The 20357-nt window shown below is 34.9% G+C and overlaps 1 protein-coding gene and 1 pseudogene across 1 annotated transcript in view; both read left to right on the top strand.

Moving 5' to 3' along the window:
• The window catches only part of GBE1 (1,4-alpha-glucan branching enzyme 1), a 321456-nt gene that overhangs the window by 186484 nt on the left and 114615 nt on the right, over positions 1 to 20357 (top strand). The gene's annotated exons all lie outside the window — the stretch shown is intronic.
• LOC113898298 lies at positions 8074 to 10269 on the top strand (annotated as a pseudogene).

Here is a 20357-nt window from a genome sequence, read left to right as displayed (position 1 = left end):
TTCCAAAGAAATCCCAGGGCTGATCTCCTTCAGAATGGACTGGTTGGATGTCCTTGCAGTCCAAGGGACTCTCAAGAGTCTTCTCCAACACCACAGTTCAAAAGCATCAATTCTTCGGCACTCAGCTTTCTTCACGGTCCAACTCTCACATCCATACATGACCACAGGAAAAACCATAGCCTTGACTAGACGGACCTTTGTTGGCAAAGTAATGTCTCTGCTTTTGAATATGCTGTCTAGGTTGGTCATAACTTTCCTTCCAAGGAGTAAGCGTCTTTTAATTTCATGGCTGCAGTCACCATCTGTAGTGATTTTGGAGCCCAGAAAAATAAAGTCTGACCCTGTTTCCCCATCTATTTCCCGTGAAGTGATGGGACCGGATGCCATGATCTTCGTTTTCTGAATGTTGAGCTTTAAGCCAACTTTTTCACTCTCCATTTTCAGTTTCATCAAGAGGCTTTTGAATTCCTCTTCACTTTCTGCCATAAGGGTGGTATCATCTGCATATCTGAGGTTATTGATATTTCTCCCGGCAATCTTGATTCCAGCTTGCGTTTCTTCCAGTCCAGCGTTTCTCATGATGTACTCTGCATATAAGTTAAATAAACAGGGTGACAATATACAGCCTTGACGAACTCCTTTTCCTATTTGGAACCAGTCTGTTGTTCCGTGTGCAGTTCTAACTGTTGCTGCCTTACCTGCATACAAATTTCTCAAGAGGCAGATCAGGTAGTCTGGTATTCCCATCTCTTTCAGAATTTTCCACAGTTTATTGTGATCCACACAGTCAAAGGCTTTGGCATAGTCAATAAAGCAGAAATAGATGTTTTTTTGGAACTCTCTTGCTTTTTCTATGATCCAGCGGATGTTGGCAATTTGATCTCTGGTTCCTCTGCCTTTTCTAAAACCAGCTTGAACATCAGGAAGTTCATGGTTCACATATTGCTGAAACCTGGCTTGGAGAATTTTGAGCATTACTTTACTAGCCTGTGAGATGAGTGCAATTGTGCGGTAGTTTGAGCATTCTTTGACATTGCCTTTCTTCAAGATTGGATTGAAAACTGCCCTTTTCCAGTCCTGTGGCCACTGCTGAGTTTTGCAAATTTGCTGGCATATTGAGTGCAGCACTTTCACAGCATCATCTTGCAGGATTTGAAATAGCTCAACTGGAATTCCATCACCTCCACTAGCTTTGTTCATAGTGATGCTTTCTAAGGCCCACTTGACTTCACATTCCAGGATGTCTGGCTCTAGGTGAGTGATCACACCATCGTGATTATCTAAGTCGTGAAGATCTTTTTTGTACAGTTCTTCTGTGTATTCTTGCCATCTCTTCTTAATATCTCTGCTTCTGTTAGGTCCATACCATTTCTGTCCTTTATCAAGCTCATCTTTGCATGAAATGTTCCTTTTGTATCTCTGATTTTCTTGAAGAGATCCCTAGTCTTTTCCATTCTTTTGTTTTCCTCTATCTTTTTGCATTGATCGCTAAAGAAGGCTTTCTTATCTCTTCTTGCTATTCTGTGGAACTCTGCATTCAGATATTTATATCTTTCCTTTTCTCCTTTGCTTTTTGCTTCTCTTCTTTTCACAGCTATTTGTAAAGCCTCCCCAGACAGCCATTTTGCTTTTTTGCATTTCTTTTCCATGGGGATGGTCTTGATCCCTGTCTCCTGTACAATGTCACGAACCTCATTCCATAGTTCATCAGGCACTCTATCTATCAGATCTAGGCCCTTAAATCTATTTCTCACTTCCACTGTATAATCATAACGGATTTGATTTGGGTCATAGCTGAATGATCTAGTGGTTTTCCCTACTTTCTTCAGTTTAAGTCTGAATTTGGTAATAAGAGTTCATGGTCTGAGCCACAGTCAGCTCCTGGTCTTGTTTTCGCTGACTGTATAGAGCTTCTCCATCTTTGGCTGCAAAGAATATAATCAATCTGATTTTGGTGTTGACCATCTGGTGATGTCCATGTAAAGAGTCTTCTCTTGTGTTGTTGGAAGAGGGTGTTTGTTATGACCAGTGCATTAATTAATTAATTAGTATTACTTAATTAGTATGATAACCTGTAATTATTATAAATATATACATCATTTTTTTTTTTAATGCTGATTTCAACATGGACAGACATAGGAGAAGACCATAAAACCACCATGTTTTTTGTAAATTTATATGGAAACATTATAGATACATTCTCATTATTTTTATATAAATTGAAGTGTCATGTTTTGGAAATGGCAACCCACTCCAGTGTTCTTGCCTGGAGAATCCCAAGGATGGCTGAGCCTGGTGGGCTGCTTTCTATGGGGTCGCACAGAGTCGGACACAACTGAAGTGACTTAGCAGCAGCATGTACAAGTTCAGAGATTTCTAAGAGAACATTAGTTAAGGTGTTTCTTTTGCAATGTGAATGTAAAAGGCTATCAGAAGAGCCGCCTGTGATGTAATTTTGTATCTTGAGTGTATCAGTGCCACAGCTTGGCTAGGATTTTGTACCATAGCTTTTCAGATATTAACATTTGGGGAAACTGGTGAAGTCTGCACAGGATCTCTCCCTGTTATTTTATGTAGCTGCATGATAATCTCCAATTATCTCAAAATCAGAAGTTTAATTAAATCTTTTTAGAAACCTCTTTACATAAGAAACACATTAGCTCAAGGAAAGTACATGAAAATGTTAATAACTATTTATTATTACCTCTCCTGGGTATTTGAAAGTAGTCTTCATTTTAAAAAGTGGATTGACATAGGTATAATTTTTCAAATAATTTTTTAAAGTAATTTTTGTTTAAATAGTCAGATCAGGACATCTGCTGCTTTTGCAGTCTTAAAACATCAGTGCCCACTAAAATCACCGTGACTTGAACTAATCCTCAACTTTAGAGTTTACAATCCCCTTCCATAGCTTAGACTGAGTATAGGGATGACACTCACACTAACCTCATATTTAAAAAAATGATCTAATAATATTAGATGGAGCATATGCCTTAAAAGTTAGTCAGGACCCTTGTGTTCAGTAGGAAAGTCACCTTTGTTTTATTCTAAAGTGTTTTTGAATTCAAGTAAGTAATTTTAAGGATTTTTAAAGTGAGCATGAAATTAACACTGTAAACATTGCTTGGTCCTAGACAATATGCAGTCTCGGTCCAGTAAGCATCTTATGGACCATTTCTGCCTGATTGGTGCTACTACAACCTGTAATAAGTGGAGAATTTGGATTTACCAACTAATATTTCTTTCTTCCCATCAGTGCTGGATTAGTACTGGTGAACACATTTTATTAAGATCTGTGAAAATGTTTGCGTAATGCAGATCATTGTTCTTTTCTCAATACATTATTTTTCTAGAAATTTCATCAGTAACATCTTGGTTTTCACAATTCAAACTTGTCACCTTGTTTATACTTGGGAATTGCCTAACACATCATCAAAGAAGCATTTATAAACTATGTTTTTGTTACAGTTACTTCTGCTACTAGATGATGTTACTTATTGTATGTTGGTATTTATTTTACTCTGAGATGCTCTCTTTGTCAATCTCTCCTATTGTAGGCAATTCTTTACTGGAAAATTCATAGACTCAAGTCTTTCAAGAGACCTCAGTAACAGAGTTTAATCTTCAATCTTTTCTTCAGCATCTCTGTTTCTGCTTCCTCTTAGATGTCTTCAGTACTGTGAAAGCAATCTCATGAGGTAGCCTATTCCATATTTGAATAGGTTTCTCCATTAGGAAATTTGTTGTTACATTGAATTAAAAATCTATGTATCAATTTATAACCCATGGACACTCACAAAACAGATCCAATCACTTTTCTCTATGGTGTGCCTTTGAGTATAATACCCTGGGGCTCTTTCTATTTGCAGAATGTGTATTTCCATTTTCTCCCCAATTGTTTTTCCTATTGCATTACGTGGTTTTGAATTCTTATTTATTAGCAAACTTAAATTTGTCTATATCCCTCTTAGATTTGGAATTCTAAATTTAATATACCAGATGAGTTCTGACTATATCATATTAAATTTTAGTCATAAATTTCCTACTCATTGCCTGGTATAGGCCTGCAATGTATCCATGCTATTTTCTATTCATTTTATACCTGAAAAGTGCAATTGTTGTAAAATACCTTGAGCATATTAAGATTTGGTTCTGTTCTATCTCTCACCGTGTAAATAATGTGTGTACCAGGTAATGGGGGGAAAAAAATCACTCTTTCAGTGATACTTCTTTTTCATTTTTTTGGTTTGTTTTACCTCGTTTCTTCTCCCTGGAGTATATTGGGAAGATTAGTATTTTTTCAAACCTCAATACATGTCTAGTTGAAAAATCTTAAAATCTATCATTTAAATTTAAATTGGATTCTGAAAGGTCACTAGATTACATCTCCTGCTATACTTAGTGAAGGAAAATGTATGTTAAGGGAGGGAAAGCAGACCATTCTTTAAATTTCTAACAGGCTAAATTGGGAACTTGTTAGTGCTCACAATCCAGTTCTTCAGAAGTATAAAACTGAACTGGAAGCACCCTGGTCAGCTGACCTGCTGTGGAACATCTCGGTCTCCACTGAAGAGGAAAGTGGTGCTTTGCTTTTCATGAAGAGCCACCTGCCATCACAGGTGTTACCAACAAACACTGGAGCTTCGAAGAGCTGTTGTATTTTCCTTCAGCCAGCCATTGTGATGACGTTTAGAGGGCGTTGGGCCACTTCCAAACTTTTGTCTCTTAAAGGCTACAGTGGAAATACATAGGCAATCTCGATTAATCAAAATCATATCTGCCTTGTAATATGATCATAAGCCTTCAAAGAGGCCTTTCCTTATGAAGTGTTTATGAATTATACGAAACAAATGTAGGCCTTTTATCTGTAAACATGACAAATATTCACAAAATGCAATTGTCTTCAACTGGATAGTCCTCTCTTTCATCTTTAAAAGAGACACACTTTTCATAAAGTCAGCTGTTGCCAAAGACTAGCAAGTGTCTATGAAACAAAGGATCTCTGAACTTATTCTTTGATTAGCTTGCTTTATCAAAGGTAAAGGAATTATATTCTTGGATGGTGATGGACAGATGTGGAAGCATTGTGTACAGACATGCTTGCTCACTTGGTACTGCTATAGCTGTAGTGAAACGAAGGTCAGTTTGAACCAATGGGCCAGACATAACATGGGATGTCATAACAGTTGGAAAAAATCAGCAAATTAGGATACAAATTTATACTTCAGAGTAATACTCATTTTTGTGTATAGCTTTGTTTTTATGGATCTTTCTGCTTGTTTATATGCCTGTTTCATTCTCTGCTCACATTTTCATCTTTATTAAATTTTATATCCTTTCCCTCTCCTTTTTTTCCCTCCTTTATCCTTCATGTAACTGGCTGTGAATGAATTTGAATAGCATTTTTATGTTAGTGACAAGTCAGATTGCCAAATTTACACTATTTGTGGTCTGTTGTGAGCAATTTATATATTTACAGTATCTAACATCTGCATTAAAAATTCTAATATTATTATTTTCAAAGTAGGTTTGGCCATTAGCAATCAATAATATCAACAATGAAATACATTGTCATGGTAATTATTAAAAGAAACATCCATGACCAAATGGACTCTGAAAATGGCAACTTAAAATGACAAGTGGAGTGGCACATTGCTCCTCTGTGAACTTCCTGTGATACAGCCAAAATTTCATGAGCTACACTAAAATGCTAATAATATGGATGATAATAAGAGAAAGCAAAAAACAAAAACAAAACAAAAAATGTAGGCAACAAAAATTAGAAGATAATTTGGGAGGCAAGGAAATATATGAGCTATAATCATTAGTATAGTTGCTGTGTCTATGGATAAAGTTTGCCTGACTTTAAAGATTTTGGCCATTTTGGATGGGGGAACATCAGGCAGATCTGTACAAGTGCTCCAGTCCTTCACTTATCTGTCCAGGTGATTTTGGTAAATCACATAAAATCTCTTGTTTCTGTTTCTTAATCTGTGGAGGATGATAACCCTTAATGTGAATGCAAAGAAAAGGTTAAATAGGATTATATGGATAAAGCATGTGACTTATTATAGATTCCCATTGAAGGGTAGTATTCTGTTCTTTCCCTGTCTCCCCCGAAGGCAGACTGACAGCAGCCAAAGGAGACATGACATCATCTTCAGGAGTTAGCAGATTTATCATGATTCTGACAGTTATCTCATGTTGTTTGCTGTTTGCGGGGTTATTGAGTCTTGTAGTTGGACCTGTTCACAATGACAGTATACATGCCAACGAAAAAGCAGATGTCACAAACCTACTCTTTGGCCTTCAGTGCAGGTTGAAAAATGTATTGAAAGTGTAGTTTGAGAGTGATTTTCTAAAGAAAGAAGATGCCCAAATAAGTAGCTTTTCCTCAAATGCGTAATTTAATCAAAGAATAACAGGTAGAATTTATATTTTTAAATAAAATCTCAAGAGCAATTTTCAAGGGAAGCACAGTGGATTCAACTAGATAGTGCCTCTCCTTACTTTCATATTGAGCAAAGGTTTGTTTTCTTTGTCTGCTTTTTTTTTGTTGTTTGTTTTCAATGTGGCATAGCCCCTAATCTGTGTGTAATGCACAAGCAGACCATAGTGTTTAGGTTGCAGATTCTCTCTTACTGGAGAGAGTAGTTTGACAAGGGTGAGTTAACCACCAACCCAAAACCATTGGTGATCTTATGAGCTGTAACCTGCTGATATTCAACAAGTATCCAAATCGGTGATTTTCACCAACAAAAACCAATTTTAGTAAAAGTAGCAGACTTAGATCCAAGGGACTTTAGGAGCTAATATAGCTAGTCATAGATGAACACGATTATAACATTCTTTGCTTAAGACATAGTTATATATATATATATATATATATTCCCTAGGTGGATAGAAAAATTCTCTCAGAGGTCATATTTGATTAAAATCTGCTTGATATTTGAGCTTGGGTCCAACTCGGACAGAGAATTCCAAGCAGAGATGTGAAGATCTTAGGGCTAAGTTGAGCTTGGTTGTGCTTAAGGAACAGAAAGAAGGCCACTATAGCTTGTACTCAGTGGAAGGCAGCTAATCACAGTAATAGACTGGTGCTTGATCATATCAGACCTTGTAACTAAGACCGTAGATTGGATTTTTATCCCCCATTCAGGTCAAAATCCTGCCCAGTCAGAGTGACCCAGCCCTTATTTTTAAATAAGTCCCATCTCAACCTGGATCTCAATCTGTCCTTCATATGGATATTATAAATTATATAAATGTAAAAGTTCTTGGCTATATTACAGCACCATGGGTAGACTGTTAAATTAATTATTGCAGAACCCTTTGAAAATCTAGGCAGCAATGCACAGATGCAAAATTTATAACTGGAGCAAACAAAAAGAAGCTGATGGTTCCTTAAGGATACTGATGTTTTTGTGCTTTCTTTCTTTTGCTGTCGTCACCAGAGATTTATATAACGTTTGGGGAAATTTTCAATATTTAATCATAAGCATTCTTATTTCAATGTAGGCTATACATGCAGACCAATCTGAATTTGTTCTCACTAGAGGCTGAATATATTATTATTTTTTTAATTGGGGTATATGTTCGGATGAATGACCATGTGTGTTAAAACTTACACAAATTTATGCATTAATAAGGAAATATGATTAGTGAAGAGTTTAATGATTTGACTTTTCATAGTGGTAAACATGTTGTAAAAGGCCCCTAAACAGGGATTGTAAACTGTAGGGGAAAAAAGAAGAGGATAATCTTATTTGAGCATTCCAAATAATTTCTTGTTTAGTTTTCCTTATGAAAATATCTTTCTAGAAGCCTACACCATACTAATTATATAGCCACACTTGTAGGTATCTAAAGTATTGATACTATAAACTTTAAGTTGCATTTATTCCAATGTAGTTAAGAGTTTTTTTTCTTAATTTCCATTTCCTGTTTCAATTACTCTGAAAACAATTTCTTAAGTGATGTATATTGGTTTCTTTTTTTTTTACTGTTTCAGAGTTGATGTTGAATTTTATATGAGTTTCTTAGCTTTCTATACACATTATTAATTCAGTTCAGGTCAATTTATTTAAAATTAATTTTTTTAAAAAGGTATAGTACATGATTTCTATCACATAGACATTTATGTGATAATGTCTTATGTGATAACATTATGGTTGTGTTGGGAAGACTGGTTACATGAACTGGTTTATCCCCTGGTGTCTTTCATGCTAATTAAAGAATTGTCAGGGAGATTTTGTGAAGCTTATGGTAAGACTTGAGTAATATGTAGAGTTTGGGGATAGAAGAGGAATGGACAATTCTTATATTTGTTTTTGGGAGGTGCTGAATGGTTGTGTTTCTTAGTATGTGTGTTTATTTTCTCCTATCATCTAGAATTCTGTTATTGCCTAAAACACATTATTTGATGTAATAAACCTTTTGGTCTGGTCTATGTTAGCATTTAGTAAAAAGATTCAAATTATTTGCTTTGTGTCCTGAAACTCAGAAAACTTTTAATCTTGAATTAGTCTTTCACTTTAATAAAAAGTTTATTAAATTTGAAATTAGAAGGAGAAAAAATAATCTAGTACCTTCTTGTCAAAAATTGTCACTCTGAGGTTTAGAAAGGTTATGTGCTTAAATTGATTTTGGCAAAATTGGCTATAATGGTTTTCTTGACCCCTAATTCTTTGCTGCTTATGTGTGTGTGTGTTAAAAATGCCTTCTTGATGTGCATTAAGTGAATTCTGACTTAATTTTCTCATAAAATGCATCAAACCAAGGCACTTGCTTTCTTCATTTTTCAAAATTATTGAATTTATTTATTTAATGGTTTCAGTCAATAGCTAGTTTAGTTTGATAGGCTTTCACTTTTGCCTTATCAATGATGATTTAAAAGGAAGAGAGGAAAAGGAAAGAGAAAAGGGAGAGAGGAAAAGGGGTTAAAAAAGAAAAAGGAAGGTAAAGAGAAGAAGAAATCCTATGGAGAGCTAGTTCAGGGATTAAAGAGCCAGAGAGAGCAAGGGACAGAGGAAAGAGAAGAGTCTCAGTTGAAACGGGGCAGTAGTTGGGGCAGGATTCAAGAAAAGTGTGAGACTTCATTGAGAAATAGACTGTACCATGAGTGGGAATTTCCCAGAAGTGTAACTTGCCAGAAAGAAAATTATCCCAAAGGTATTCTTTTTAAAGAGGAAGTTTCTGGCTACTTACTGTGCCTGAGCACAGGCTTCAGCCATCTTTCTATGCCTGCCCCCACTCCTACCCCCGGAGGTGTTGAGTCTGCAGGCTAGCAGTGGGCACTCTGTTCTGCAGGATGGGGTTTGTTAAAGGTATCAGGAATAAGGCCTATTTCAAGAGACACCAAGCGAAATTTGGAGAAAGATGAGAGGGTAAAGCTGATTACTATGCTCAGAAATGCTTGGAAATCCAGGATAAAAACAAGTACAACACAGTCAAATACAGGGTGATAGTTCACATAACCAAAAGAGATACCATTTGTCAGACTGCTTCTTCAATGTAGAAGGAGATAGGTTAGTTTGTGTGGCTTATGCTCATCAACTTCCAAAATATGGTGTGAAGGCTGCCCTGGAAAATTATCCTGTGACCTGTTCGACTAGCCACCTGCTGACCCTCAGACTCTCACTAGGTTTGGTGTGGACAAGATCTGTGAAGGACAAGTGGGGGTGACTGAAGGTGGGTACGACATGGAGACCATTGGTGGTCAACCTGGTGCCTTCACCTGCTATTTGGATGCAGGGCTGCCAGAACTACTACTTAAAGTAAAGGTTTTGGGGTCCTGAAGGGAGTTGTGGATGAAGACTTGTCTATCCCTCTGATTATGACTCAGAAAGCAAGGAATCCTTTGTAGAAGGACACTAGAAGCACATCATAGTTTGGGAAGTTGCAGATTATACATGTTACCTGATTGAAGAAGATGAAGATGCTTACAAGAAATAATGCTCTCAGTACATAAAGAACAATGTGACTCTAGATATGACTGAGGAGATACCTAAGAAAGCTTATGATGCTGTAGCAGAGAAACATCTCCTCATAAGAAGAAGCCCAAGAAAGAAGGTTAAAAGAAGAAGTAGTTTGCAAAACTAATACAATTATGTAAAGTTTAAAAATAAAATAAAATTAAAAAAAAAAAAAGAAGAAGTAGAGTCATCTCAGAGTGTCAAATGTCCAGAAAAAAGATGGAGTAGCTTAGAAGAAGGTAAGCCTACACAGAGCTCAGGAATGGGCCACTGGAGCTGATAAACCAAAGCATAATTTTCTATGAAGATTTTTTTGGATAAAAACAATAATAAATTTATTGACCAAGTTAAATAAATAAATAGAAGAGAAAATTCTGGAGAAATATGACTCAAACAAATAAATAGTATTAAGAGTTCATTCACAAAATTCCCACATAAAACTGTTTCTCTCTGATTTTTTCTTGGCTCTCACCTGTTTATTTGATGACTAATATTTTAGATAGCATTCCACAAAATGTGATTGTATGGACTGTATTAGAATTGATGTTGAAAGGAGGCCCATATTAAAAGTTACACTTCAGAACTGATAGTATATAATATATTCTTGCTGTGCCTGTCAGAAGTGATTGGCAGCTCTTCTGAACTAAGTTTAAGGTGATCTCCAGTAAGTTTGGATGATATATCGTCCAGTTTATCCTGTAGACCTCCACCTTCAATGTAATTTTTTTCAGGAGCTTCGCTTCCTTTTCCATACTGTATTAACAGATCCTTTCTCATTGCAGTGTAATACTACCATACTTTTTTCTGTGTTATCAGTCACTGTTGTAATTAAATGCATTTGTGTTATTTGTAAAATGTCTGTCTCTCCCATTAGACACAAAACTCCATGCAATGAGTATTGTATGCTTTCCATTCATGACTGTATCACCAGCGCACTGAGCCTGACACAAAGCAGATAAACAAGAAATATTTGTTGAATGCACTACACTATTCCAGAAAAAAGTAAATGCAGAATTAAAAAATAAGGCTTAGGATGATGACCATGGAAGTGAGAATCTGCTAAAGAGTGTGTAACAACTCACTTGCTGAGTCCACTAGAAAAAAGGCTTATTTTATTATATTAGCTGACACATGCTCATCTTTTGAAAATTTATTTTCAGTATGAAAAGATATTATAAGTATTAGAACATATTGGTTTATTTCAATTTATATTTAATGTATATGTAAACAAATACATTTAAAATCTCTTATCATCTAGTAGGTGCTCTCCTTAATCTATCCTGCTGTATCTCAAACACTGCTAATCACATTAGACACATTATCTTATTTAACCGCCTTTCAGGAGTGTGCTGAAATTATCTTCCATTTTGCAGCTGAGAAAACTGAGGCCTGGAGAAGTTATGTGCCTTGCCTAAGCTCATACAGCTGACATGACCACATGTTGGTGCTATGAGTATGTGGTTTTAAAAAATTGTTGACCCAAGGAAATTGCCAAAAACAAAAAGTAATTCACACATAGTCATGCTATCATAGTATACTTAAGAGTTGAGATTTTGGACTCAGAAAGTTGAGTTCCACCTGTATTTATTAGTTGAGTGACCTTGAACATTTTATTTAACTTTTGAAAATCTCAGATTCTCCAACCATGTAACACACACTTGATATTACAGCCTTGGCAAGTGAGACTATGTAATATGTGAGGACTAGAAATCAGTCAACACTCAGTGAATTTGAATTTCTTTCTCTTTTCTATGTAACACCCATATTTTCTGTTCTAGTCTAGCCAAAACACTAAATTCTAACTCCCTTTGTTTGTAGGAATGTGTACAAATAGACATTAGAGAACTATGTATTAATTAGCAAGATTAGTACAAATTTGAAAACTGCTGAAGGAGATGTAGTTGAAATTAAAATATGATTCAATAGCAGCTTCCCATGAAGTTGTCTTCAATTTCCCACCTTCAGAACACACACTCACAGAGGCATGTACACACAGTTTCCTGAAGAACTATTCGTAGGTGCTGTTCTTTTCCTTCTGCTTTATCTGTCCCCATGCAACTGGTATTTCCCAGCACATCATCTGCCCGGAGTGCTTGTCTACTTGGTGGTCGTTGTGCACTGCTGCACTGCAACTTTTTTAGTATTGTAAATATCTATAACTTTATATAGACTAAAAGAATACTTCTCCTGAATATTATCTTAAAATATTTGTTGCTTAAGGGAAATAATCAAGGAAAATTGTCTTAGAGTCAGTAGAGTCTATAAAATCATAATTATTTTGGAAATTATTTAGGAAAGAAAATTAATTCCCAGATGCTTTATATTTGTTTATCTACAGACCTTTGTTCTCCGTAGCTTGTATTCTTCTCCTTTACTTCTGATGCTGTTTATATGTACCTATCTTTAATTTGCCTCAAGTCAGTCTTTTGAAATGAAGCTGGCTAAATATAAGTAAATAAACATTACATATCTAATTACAAATTTTAATAAGATGATGGAAAATTATCAAATCACGAATTTTTTGTCTACAATAGAACTATTATAATTACAGTTAATCTATGAGAAATCAGTCAGAAGGGAAAAACTAAAGAAGGAGAAATACTGATAGGTGAATAGTGTTTCCAAACTTTTACCATTAAAATAAGTTTTTAAAAGCTAATTATCAATTGTAGTTTAATATTTGTCAGTAATGTATATCTATCTATGTTTAAGTCACTGCCAGCTTTGATCTGAAGCAGTAATTATCTTCATTTTATATATAAGGTGGAATTTTTAATCTTGTTTGAAAAAGATGGATGTGTATTTGTATACCTATAATGACATATACCTATCTGTATATGTATATCTATCAATGACATATACCTATCTGTATATGTCCTTAGCTAACCTAGATAACCTATAGTGATTTGTTGTGTAAAAGAGCAGTGATTGTTCAGATGAAATATGTAAAAATTTCATGTAAGACCTCCCTTATGTTTCATTATAGGAAATGATTTAACTTGGCTTTCTGCTTTCTGGACCTTGAGCTGCTCAACTTTGGGGGGCCCTCCACTTTGATAAAGATGTTTCTAAATTTTCTCCAAATGTTAATAGTATATTTTATCTGCTCTAATGCTTTGAAAAATCACCTTTGCAATTTTTGTGAGAAGGCAGAGAAATATAAATCAATGTAAAAATAAGTAATATGAAAATTTATTAATTTCTTAATCATATTGTAATCATTATCATAGAGGATTGTTAGTTACTTTAGATTTATTTGTTTTCCTGTGTCAGACTGAAAAACTTTTACTTTCACTGAAGGTCCCTTACCATTCTGCTTCCCAGCCCCAAGCATGTACATACACACTTCCTGTAAAGTGTACCTTTTTCTCATCTTACTTGAGCAGGCAACCAAGCTTGTTAAGAATATAAATTTAGAGAAAAAGGAGACTTGAAAATTCCTCAAGTTGAATTTTTTTTTTTTTAGTAAAAGTATAATTGGAATCATTTAGCATATAAAAGTAAAATATGCTATCCATTCCTACTTATTTCCTAGAGAATACCTGATTAGACTTATAGATAATATAAATGGAGTTAATTTTAATTCAGTATTTAATAAGCTAAGTGCAATTTAGGCCTTAAGGGACAGAAACTGTTTTATTGTAATAATGAATTTAGATAACCAGGGCTCAGTGGATATAATATGATTAAACTGTATATTAATTTAAATAAAAGAAAGTTATATAAGTTGAAATAAAAAATGTAATATTGGAAAGAAAACTTCAAAACCATATTTTATAATAAAAACCAATGTTTTGAAATTTATATTATTACAGACTTTTAGTAGTTAATATTTTTATCTCATTAGAGTCATGTGCTTTTTGCTACCTAATGTTATTTAAAAGTAATATATACAGTAGCTATAATATAATTCTGTTTCTAAAGACCCAGATTCATTTTATTATATTGAATAGATATTATTATATTGTATTAGATATGAATAATCACTTTTTGTACTTTTTCATCTTTAAAAAAATTTCTCAATAAATTCCAGTTGACTGACAGTATAATTTGTTGACAAAGTAAAAAGCATTTTCCCTTTATTGGCTAATTTAATTAAAATTATAGTGACATTAAGTTTTAAAAAAAATTTTAAATAGTGTAGATAGTAAGATATTACCCACTTTCAGTGGTGACGTTTTAGAATATCTTCCTTTAAGAAAGTGTTATTTTCATTATGATTTAAGACTCTGTCCTTCTATTTGACATGCCATACCTTTTCTATAAAAGAATTAAAAACAACAACAACCGGAAAGTACTTTCTTTGTTCAAGGTCAGTCTGCAGCCTCAGTTGAAATACCCAGATCAAAACATGTAACTTTTGCTTCATGATTTTATGATGTACTTTTTAAATAGCAATTCAGCTTCAAAGACTGTGTAATAGCTAAGAGGAATATATAATTTTTCTTCATTTTTTTAATATTTGGCCAAACTTAACAATGTCTCTTACTTGTTACTATACAATACTAGTACAATTAGTAACATCTAGTGGAATAAGTTGCTGATTTTGAAAATCCTAGAAGTTACTCAGGACCAGAAATAAATACAACAGTCCACAAATGGTTTTGAATTAGAAAATGTAACTACATCTAATAAATGTTGTTACGACTGATTATACTTGCTTGCCAAGAAAATTTGACTATGTTTTATTTCATTATAAAGTTCATTTGCAAGATGTGAGACAATCAACAGTTTTGATTTTAGGGATATTTCCTAAAAATCTTAATATTAGAATTATCTGTATGTGACAAAATTGTCTTAATAAATTCCCATTACTTGATTACAGGTTGAATATTTCAGACATCCACACCAATTAGAATCCTGATTATTTTGATTGCCAGAAATCTGTAAATATATATATTATCCATTGATATATTCAGTTTCTATATCAGACACCTGTGATTTAAACAGTTTTAGTGGTTTATAATTTACACGAAAGTCAGCTGCATTTCATTTTTTGAAATTTTGGTTTTCTTTTTTTTTTTGCTTCATAAAATACGTGAGTAAGCCAATCAATTGATCTTAGGTAGTATAGATGATATAGTGTTTGTTTCTAATTTATATGCTAACTGATTTAAGATAGAACTAAAATAGGTTACTTCTCAAATACATTCAAGCTGGCTTCTCAGTATGTATTTGTCAGCATACCCTTCTAAATTTTAACATCTAACTCCTCCAATTGTTTGGCAACTAGGCTATTTTGTGGTTTCTATGAATAGACTTTAAAGGCTTTGTGTCAATGGAATAATCTTAAAATCAAAGTCCTACCTTGTCTGCTATAACATACCAAGTAAAACAGTGTTCTTAAATTCTGCTTTAAATTTTTATGGGACTCTAATCAACTGGATATATCAACTGTGTTACAGGCTGTCTGATGACATTTTGAAGTAGAAAAAGTAAATTGCCTTTTTTATTGTACCCTTTGCCAGACATTTTCCTACTTTGACTCAAGGCAAACCATTCAATTGAGATGATTCAGTTCATTTATTACTGAAGAGCTCATTGAGTAATATTTGTAATTCAGTCATAATTTGGAATACATCATGGGCTCTTCTTCTCAACCCCCTCAAAGAAGGAAAATGCAATTTATGGGTGCTGCATTTGAAATTTATGATAGTAGAAATAGTAATAGACGTCTTTCAGAAATTTATATTTTCACTAATATATATTCCTTAAAGTTGTTCTGGTGTTCTATTTAAAAGGCAGATCTTAGATTCAGTGAACTATTTCATTCATGTATAAGCTTAATAAGTTCATCATTCATGTAACTTTTGGAAGGTAGGGTGCAAAACAGGAGTACCTCACATTGGACGTCCTTTATATTTAGGTTTTTAACATATATATAAGATTTCACTAGCCCCCTTTAAAATTGCTGAGAACTGAGCTCTAATGAGCTTCCCTGGTAGACAGCATTTCACAAGTGTTGTGACAGTTTGTTGTTAGAGGAATTAAGTGTGATTCCATCAGGAGACAAGGACTCTTGGAAGCTTACATCTAGACTCCTCTGAACTTTGCCCCATACACCTTTCTCTTTGCCCATTATGCTTTTTATCCTTTCACTGTATGTATAAATCATAGCCATGAGCATGCCTATGTGCTAAGTCCCGTAGATCTTCCCAATGAATCACGAAATCTGGAGATTTGTCTGGAAGACTCCCAGCCTGGCTGTCCTCTTGTAATTTAACTTCAGTGACCTGGAATAGATATATTTTTATAATAATTAAATACATTGTCAACCTTAAGTTGGAAGTTTACATAGTGTAAGAAAAACGAAAAAGAAAGCTACATCTTTGTTGCAGTGATACTGTTACCTCTCTATAACCTGCTCTTTTTCAACTTTGATTTCTGGATCATGTTCATGCATTTACTCAGGTATATAGTTCTGGTTGGGAGAAGGCAATGGCACCCCACTCCAGTACTGTTGCCGGGAAAACCCCATGGATGGAGGAGCCTGGTAGGCTGAAGTCCATGGGGTCGCTAAGAGTCAGACACGACTGAGCGACTTCACTTTCACTTTTCACTTTCATGCATTGGAGGAGGAAATGGCAACGCACTCCAGTGTTCTTGCCTGGAGAATCCCATGGACGGAGAAGCCTGGTAGGCTGCAGTCCATGGGGTCGCACAGAGTCGGACACGACTGAAGCGACTTAGCAGCAGCAGCAGCATAGTTCTGGTTATCTGGGCTTCCCAGGTGACATTAGTGGTAATGAACCCACCTGCCAATGCAGGAGACTCAAGAGACACAGATTCAATCCCTGAATCGGGTCTGGGAGATCCCCTGGAATAGGAAATGGCAACCTGCTCTAGTTTTCTTGCCTGGAAAATACCATGGACAGAGGAGCCTGATGGCTACAGTCCATTGGGTCAGAAAGAGTCAGACATGGCTTAGCACCTGAACAAGAACATTTTAGAGCAATGTTTCATTATGCTGTGTGCTCAGTCATGTCCAACTCTTTGTGACCCCGTGGACCGGTAGCCCGCCAGGCTCCTCTGTCCTTGGGATTTTCCAGGCAAGAATACAGGAGTGGGTTGCCATTTCCTCCTCCAAGGGATCTTACTGACCCAGGGATTGAACCCATGTCTCCTGCATCTCCTGCATTGGAAGGCAGATTCTTTACCACTGGGCCATCCAGGAAGCCTTTTTAGAGAAATAGAGGTTAGTATTTTTTAAACTCATTTGAACTTTTCAATTAGATGTTCCATTTTCATTATTATTTCTTAATACCACAGGAAATTCTTTTTCTGTTTATTCATACCAAGAATCTGTCTACTCACATTGTTACAGCCAAGTATGTTAAATGCAGTTTTATAACTCCTTTTGGGACTTCCCTGGTGGTTCAGTGGCTTGGACTCTGAGTTCCCAATGCAGAGGGCATGAGTTTGATCCATGGTCAGGGAGATGGATTCCTGATTGGAAAAGACCCTGATGCTGGGAAAGATTGAAGGCAGAAGAAGGGGGCAGCAGAGGATGAGATGGTTAGATCGCATCACCAATTCAATCAACATGAATTTAAATAAACTCGGGAGACAGTAAAGGACATGGAAACTTGGCATGCTGCAGTCCATGGAGTTGCAAAGAATCAGACATGAGTTAGTGACTAAACAACAACATCATAACACCGTTGGGACAGGAAGAGGGTAGATTAAATATTGTGGTAATAGGATTCAATAGGATATTTGGTAACTCTGCCTTTAATCAACTATGTGATATTGGGCAGGAACTTTTTTAAATTATTAAATTGACATCATCTTGTTTTGTACTTTGAATTGTAATATCATTGACTTTTTTACTTCTTTTATCTTTGTAGATATTAGGACACTATTTTCCCATTTCAGTGTGTCTACCTTGGAAACATTTTGTCCATGACATTTATGTTAGAAGTTGATAGAACATGTCCACCAGTCCAAGCTGGATTGATGTAAATGAATCATTAAGTTTGATATGAGAATGTGGTGTGATAAGACTGAAAGGATCCCCAAAGTACATATGCCATCTTTAGAAATTATTGTAAAGTTAAAAAAAAGAATAAAAAAATAAAATAAATGCATACAATATGAGTCAAAAAAAGTAATTGCATATTTTATGAAAAAAATAAAAGCTGTAAACTAAAAAAAAAAAAAAAGAAAGAAATTCAAACTGAAAAATTTATAGCACAGTTGTCCCTCAAGACCTTCAGGGGATTGATTCCAGGAGCCCCAGCATATAGCAAAATCCACCAATGCTCAAGTCCCTTATATAAAATGGCGTTATTGTTGTTCAGTTGCTCAGTCGTGTCCAAGTTTTTCCCACCCCATGCACTGCAGCATGCCAGATTTCCCTGTACTTCACTATCTTCTGGAGCTTGCTCAAACTTACATCCATTGAATTGGTGATGCCATCCAACCATCTCATCCTTTGTCATCCCCTTCTCCTCCTGCCCTCAATCTTTCCCAGCATCAGGGTCTTTTCCAGTAAGTCAGTTCTTCACATCAGGTGGCCAAAATATTGGAGTTTCAACCTCAGCGTCAGTCCTTCCAATGAATATTCAAAATTGATTTCTTTTACGATTGACTGGTTTGATCTCCTTGCAGTCTTCTCTATCACCTCAGTTCAAAAGCATCAGTTCTTCAGCACTCAGCCTTTTTATGGTTCAAGTCTCACATCCATACATGACTACTAGAAAAACCGTAGTTTTAATTATACGGCATATGGCATAGTACAAGGAATACAATGATCCCTCTTTAGCTAAGGATGCAAAATCTGAGATTATAGAGGGATGACTCTGTATTTATTAAAAAATATAAGTAGACCTATGCAGTTCAAACCTCTGTTGTTCAGGGGTTCCTATCCTCTGCAAGATAAACAAAACAGTAGTGCATGTCAGATCAGGCCCAGGGACAGTTTGTGATCTCTGCTTTACATATTCATATCTTCATAAATCTGCCCAAGAGATTTCCTATTTAAACAGATTTTGTTCCTACTCTGAGGTATTTTGAGCTAAAAGTAACTTTCAGTTTACCTTTCAGAAGTAAAATATACATTACTAATCAAATGGACAAATTAGGAAAGTCTGTCCTTTTCAAAACATTGTTAAGAATGAGTTGTCAGTATGCACATTTATTCAAGACTTTTTTTCTGAAATTCTCATGGAGCACACTTGTTAAAAAAGTATAGATGTATACTTCCTTTCAATTTTTGCAGTGAACTCAAAACTGCTCCCTTGTAGTTCAACCTGTAAAGAATCCATCTGCAATGTGAGAGACATGGGTTCAATCCCTGGGTTAGGAAGATCCCCTGGTGAAGGGAAAGGCTATCCACTCCAGTATTCTGGCCTGGAGAATTCCATGGGCTGTATAGTCAATGGAGTCACAAAGAGTTGGACACAACTGAGTGACTTTCACTCCCAAAACTGCTCTGAAAGAAAAGGTTATTAATTAAAAAGTAAAAAATATAGATATTAGAAATTTCTATGTAAAATAGAGCAGTTTTGATCTGTTCATTTCTTTTTGTTAAACAGAAATTGTTTTTTTAAGCCTTAAATGAATATTCGTTTTACCTTCCCCATGGCTTGGCCAAACAATCTGGAATCTCCTGGCCTCTTTTTATACTAATTGGATTGTTTGGATTTCTGTTATGTTTTTTTTTTTCCTCTTTTAACTTTGAGTAAGTTTTCAAAATTCAAAGTAACTTATCTAAAGCAGTTAATTACCAGAAATACTCATTTTACTGCAGAGTTTAGATTTACAATTCTGGAGTTGATTGTGATGACTTAATCTCCACTTAGGTCAGATTGCTTTTTAATATATGGAAGGTTAAAAAAAAATACATAAATTTCAAGTGGGTTAAGGAATTGTGTACACTCTTACTGCTTTGTCATTAAGCTAAATGAGGTATTAAAGTCTTAAAACCATAGTTATAATGAGATAGAGAACTCAACCATAACTATATGACTAAAAAAAAAAATACTAATTGATGATGCCCTCTTTTCAATTGTCCGAAATAGACTTATTTCATGTGGCGTTTTTAATTGAGTTATAACTGTTCTTTGTTTTTCTTTCTGTTTTTATGGGTATAAGACTCTTTAACTTGTAGAACTTTTTACTTTATTAAACATCTATTCTCTAGTAATTTAGGTCTCTCTCTTTTACCCTCAGAAAGCAGGTCTAGTAAGTGTAGTAGTGCTTATCATAAGGTTGATTTCAGGAGTCTTTTTTTCTTTTAATTTTTATTCTAAACTGTATCTGTTTGAAACTGTAGAATAAGGAAACATTTTAAGCAAACACTGAAGGTTGAAGGTAGTTTTCTACTGATAATGAAATTATGTTTTCTAAAAGAAGAATATATGTAACTGTGGTTATTTTACA

This window comes from Bos indicus x Bos taurus, chromosome 1 (genome assembly GCF_003369695.1).
Source record: "Bos indicus x Bos taurus breed Angus x Brahman F1 hybrid chromosome 1, Bos_hybrid_MaternalHap_v2.0, whole genome shotgun sequence".
Classification (NCBI taxonomy): domain Eukaryota; kingdom Metazoa; phylum Chordata; class Mammalia; order Artiodactyla; family Bovidae; genus Bos; species Bos indicus x Bos taurus.
This window is presented reverse-complemented; position numbering and strand designations above follow the sequence as displayed.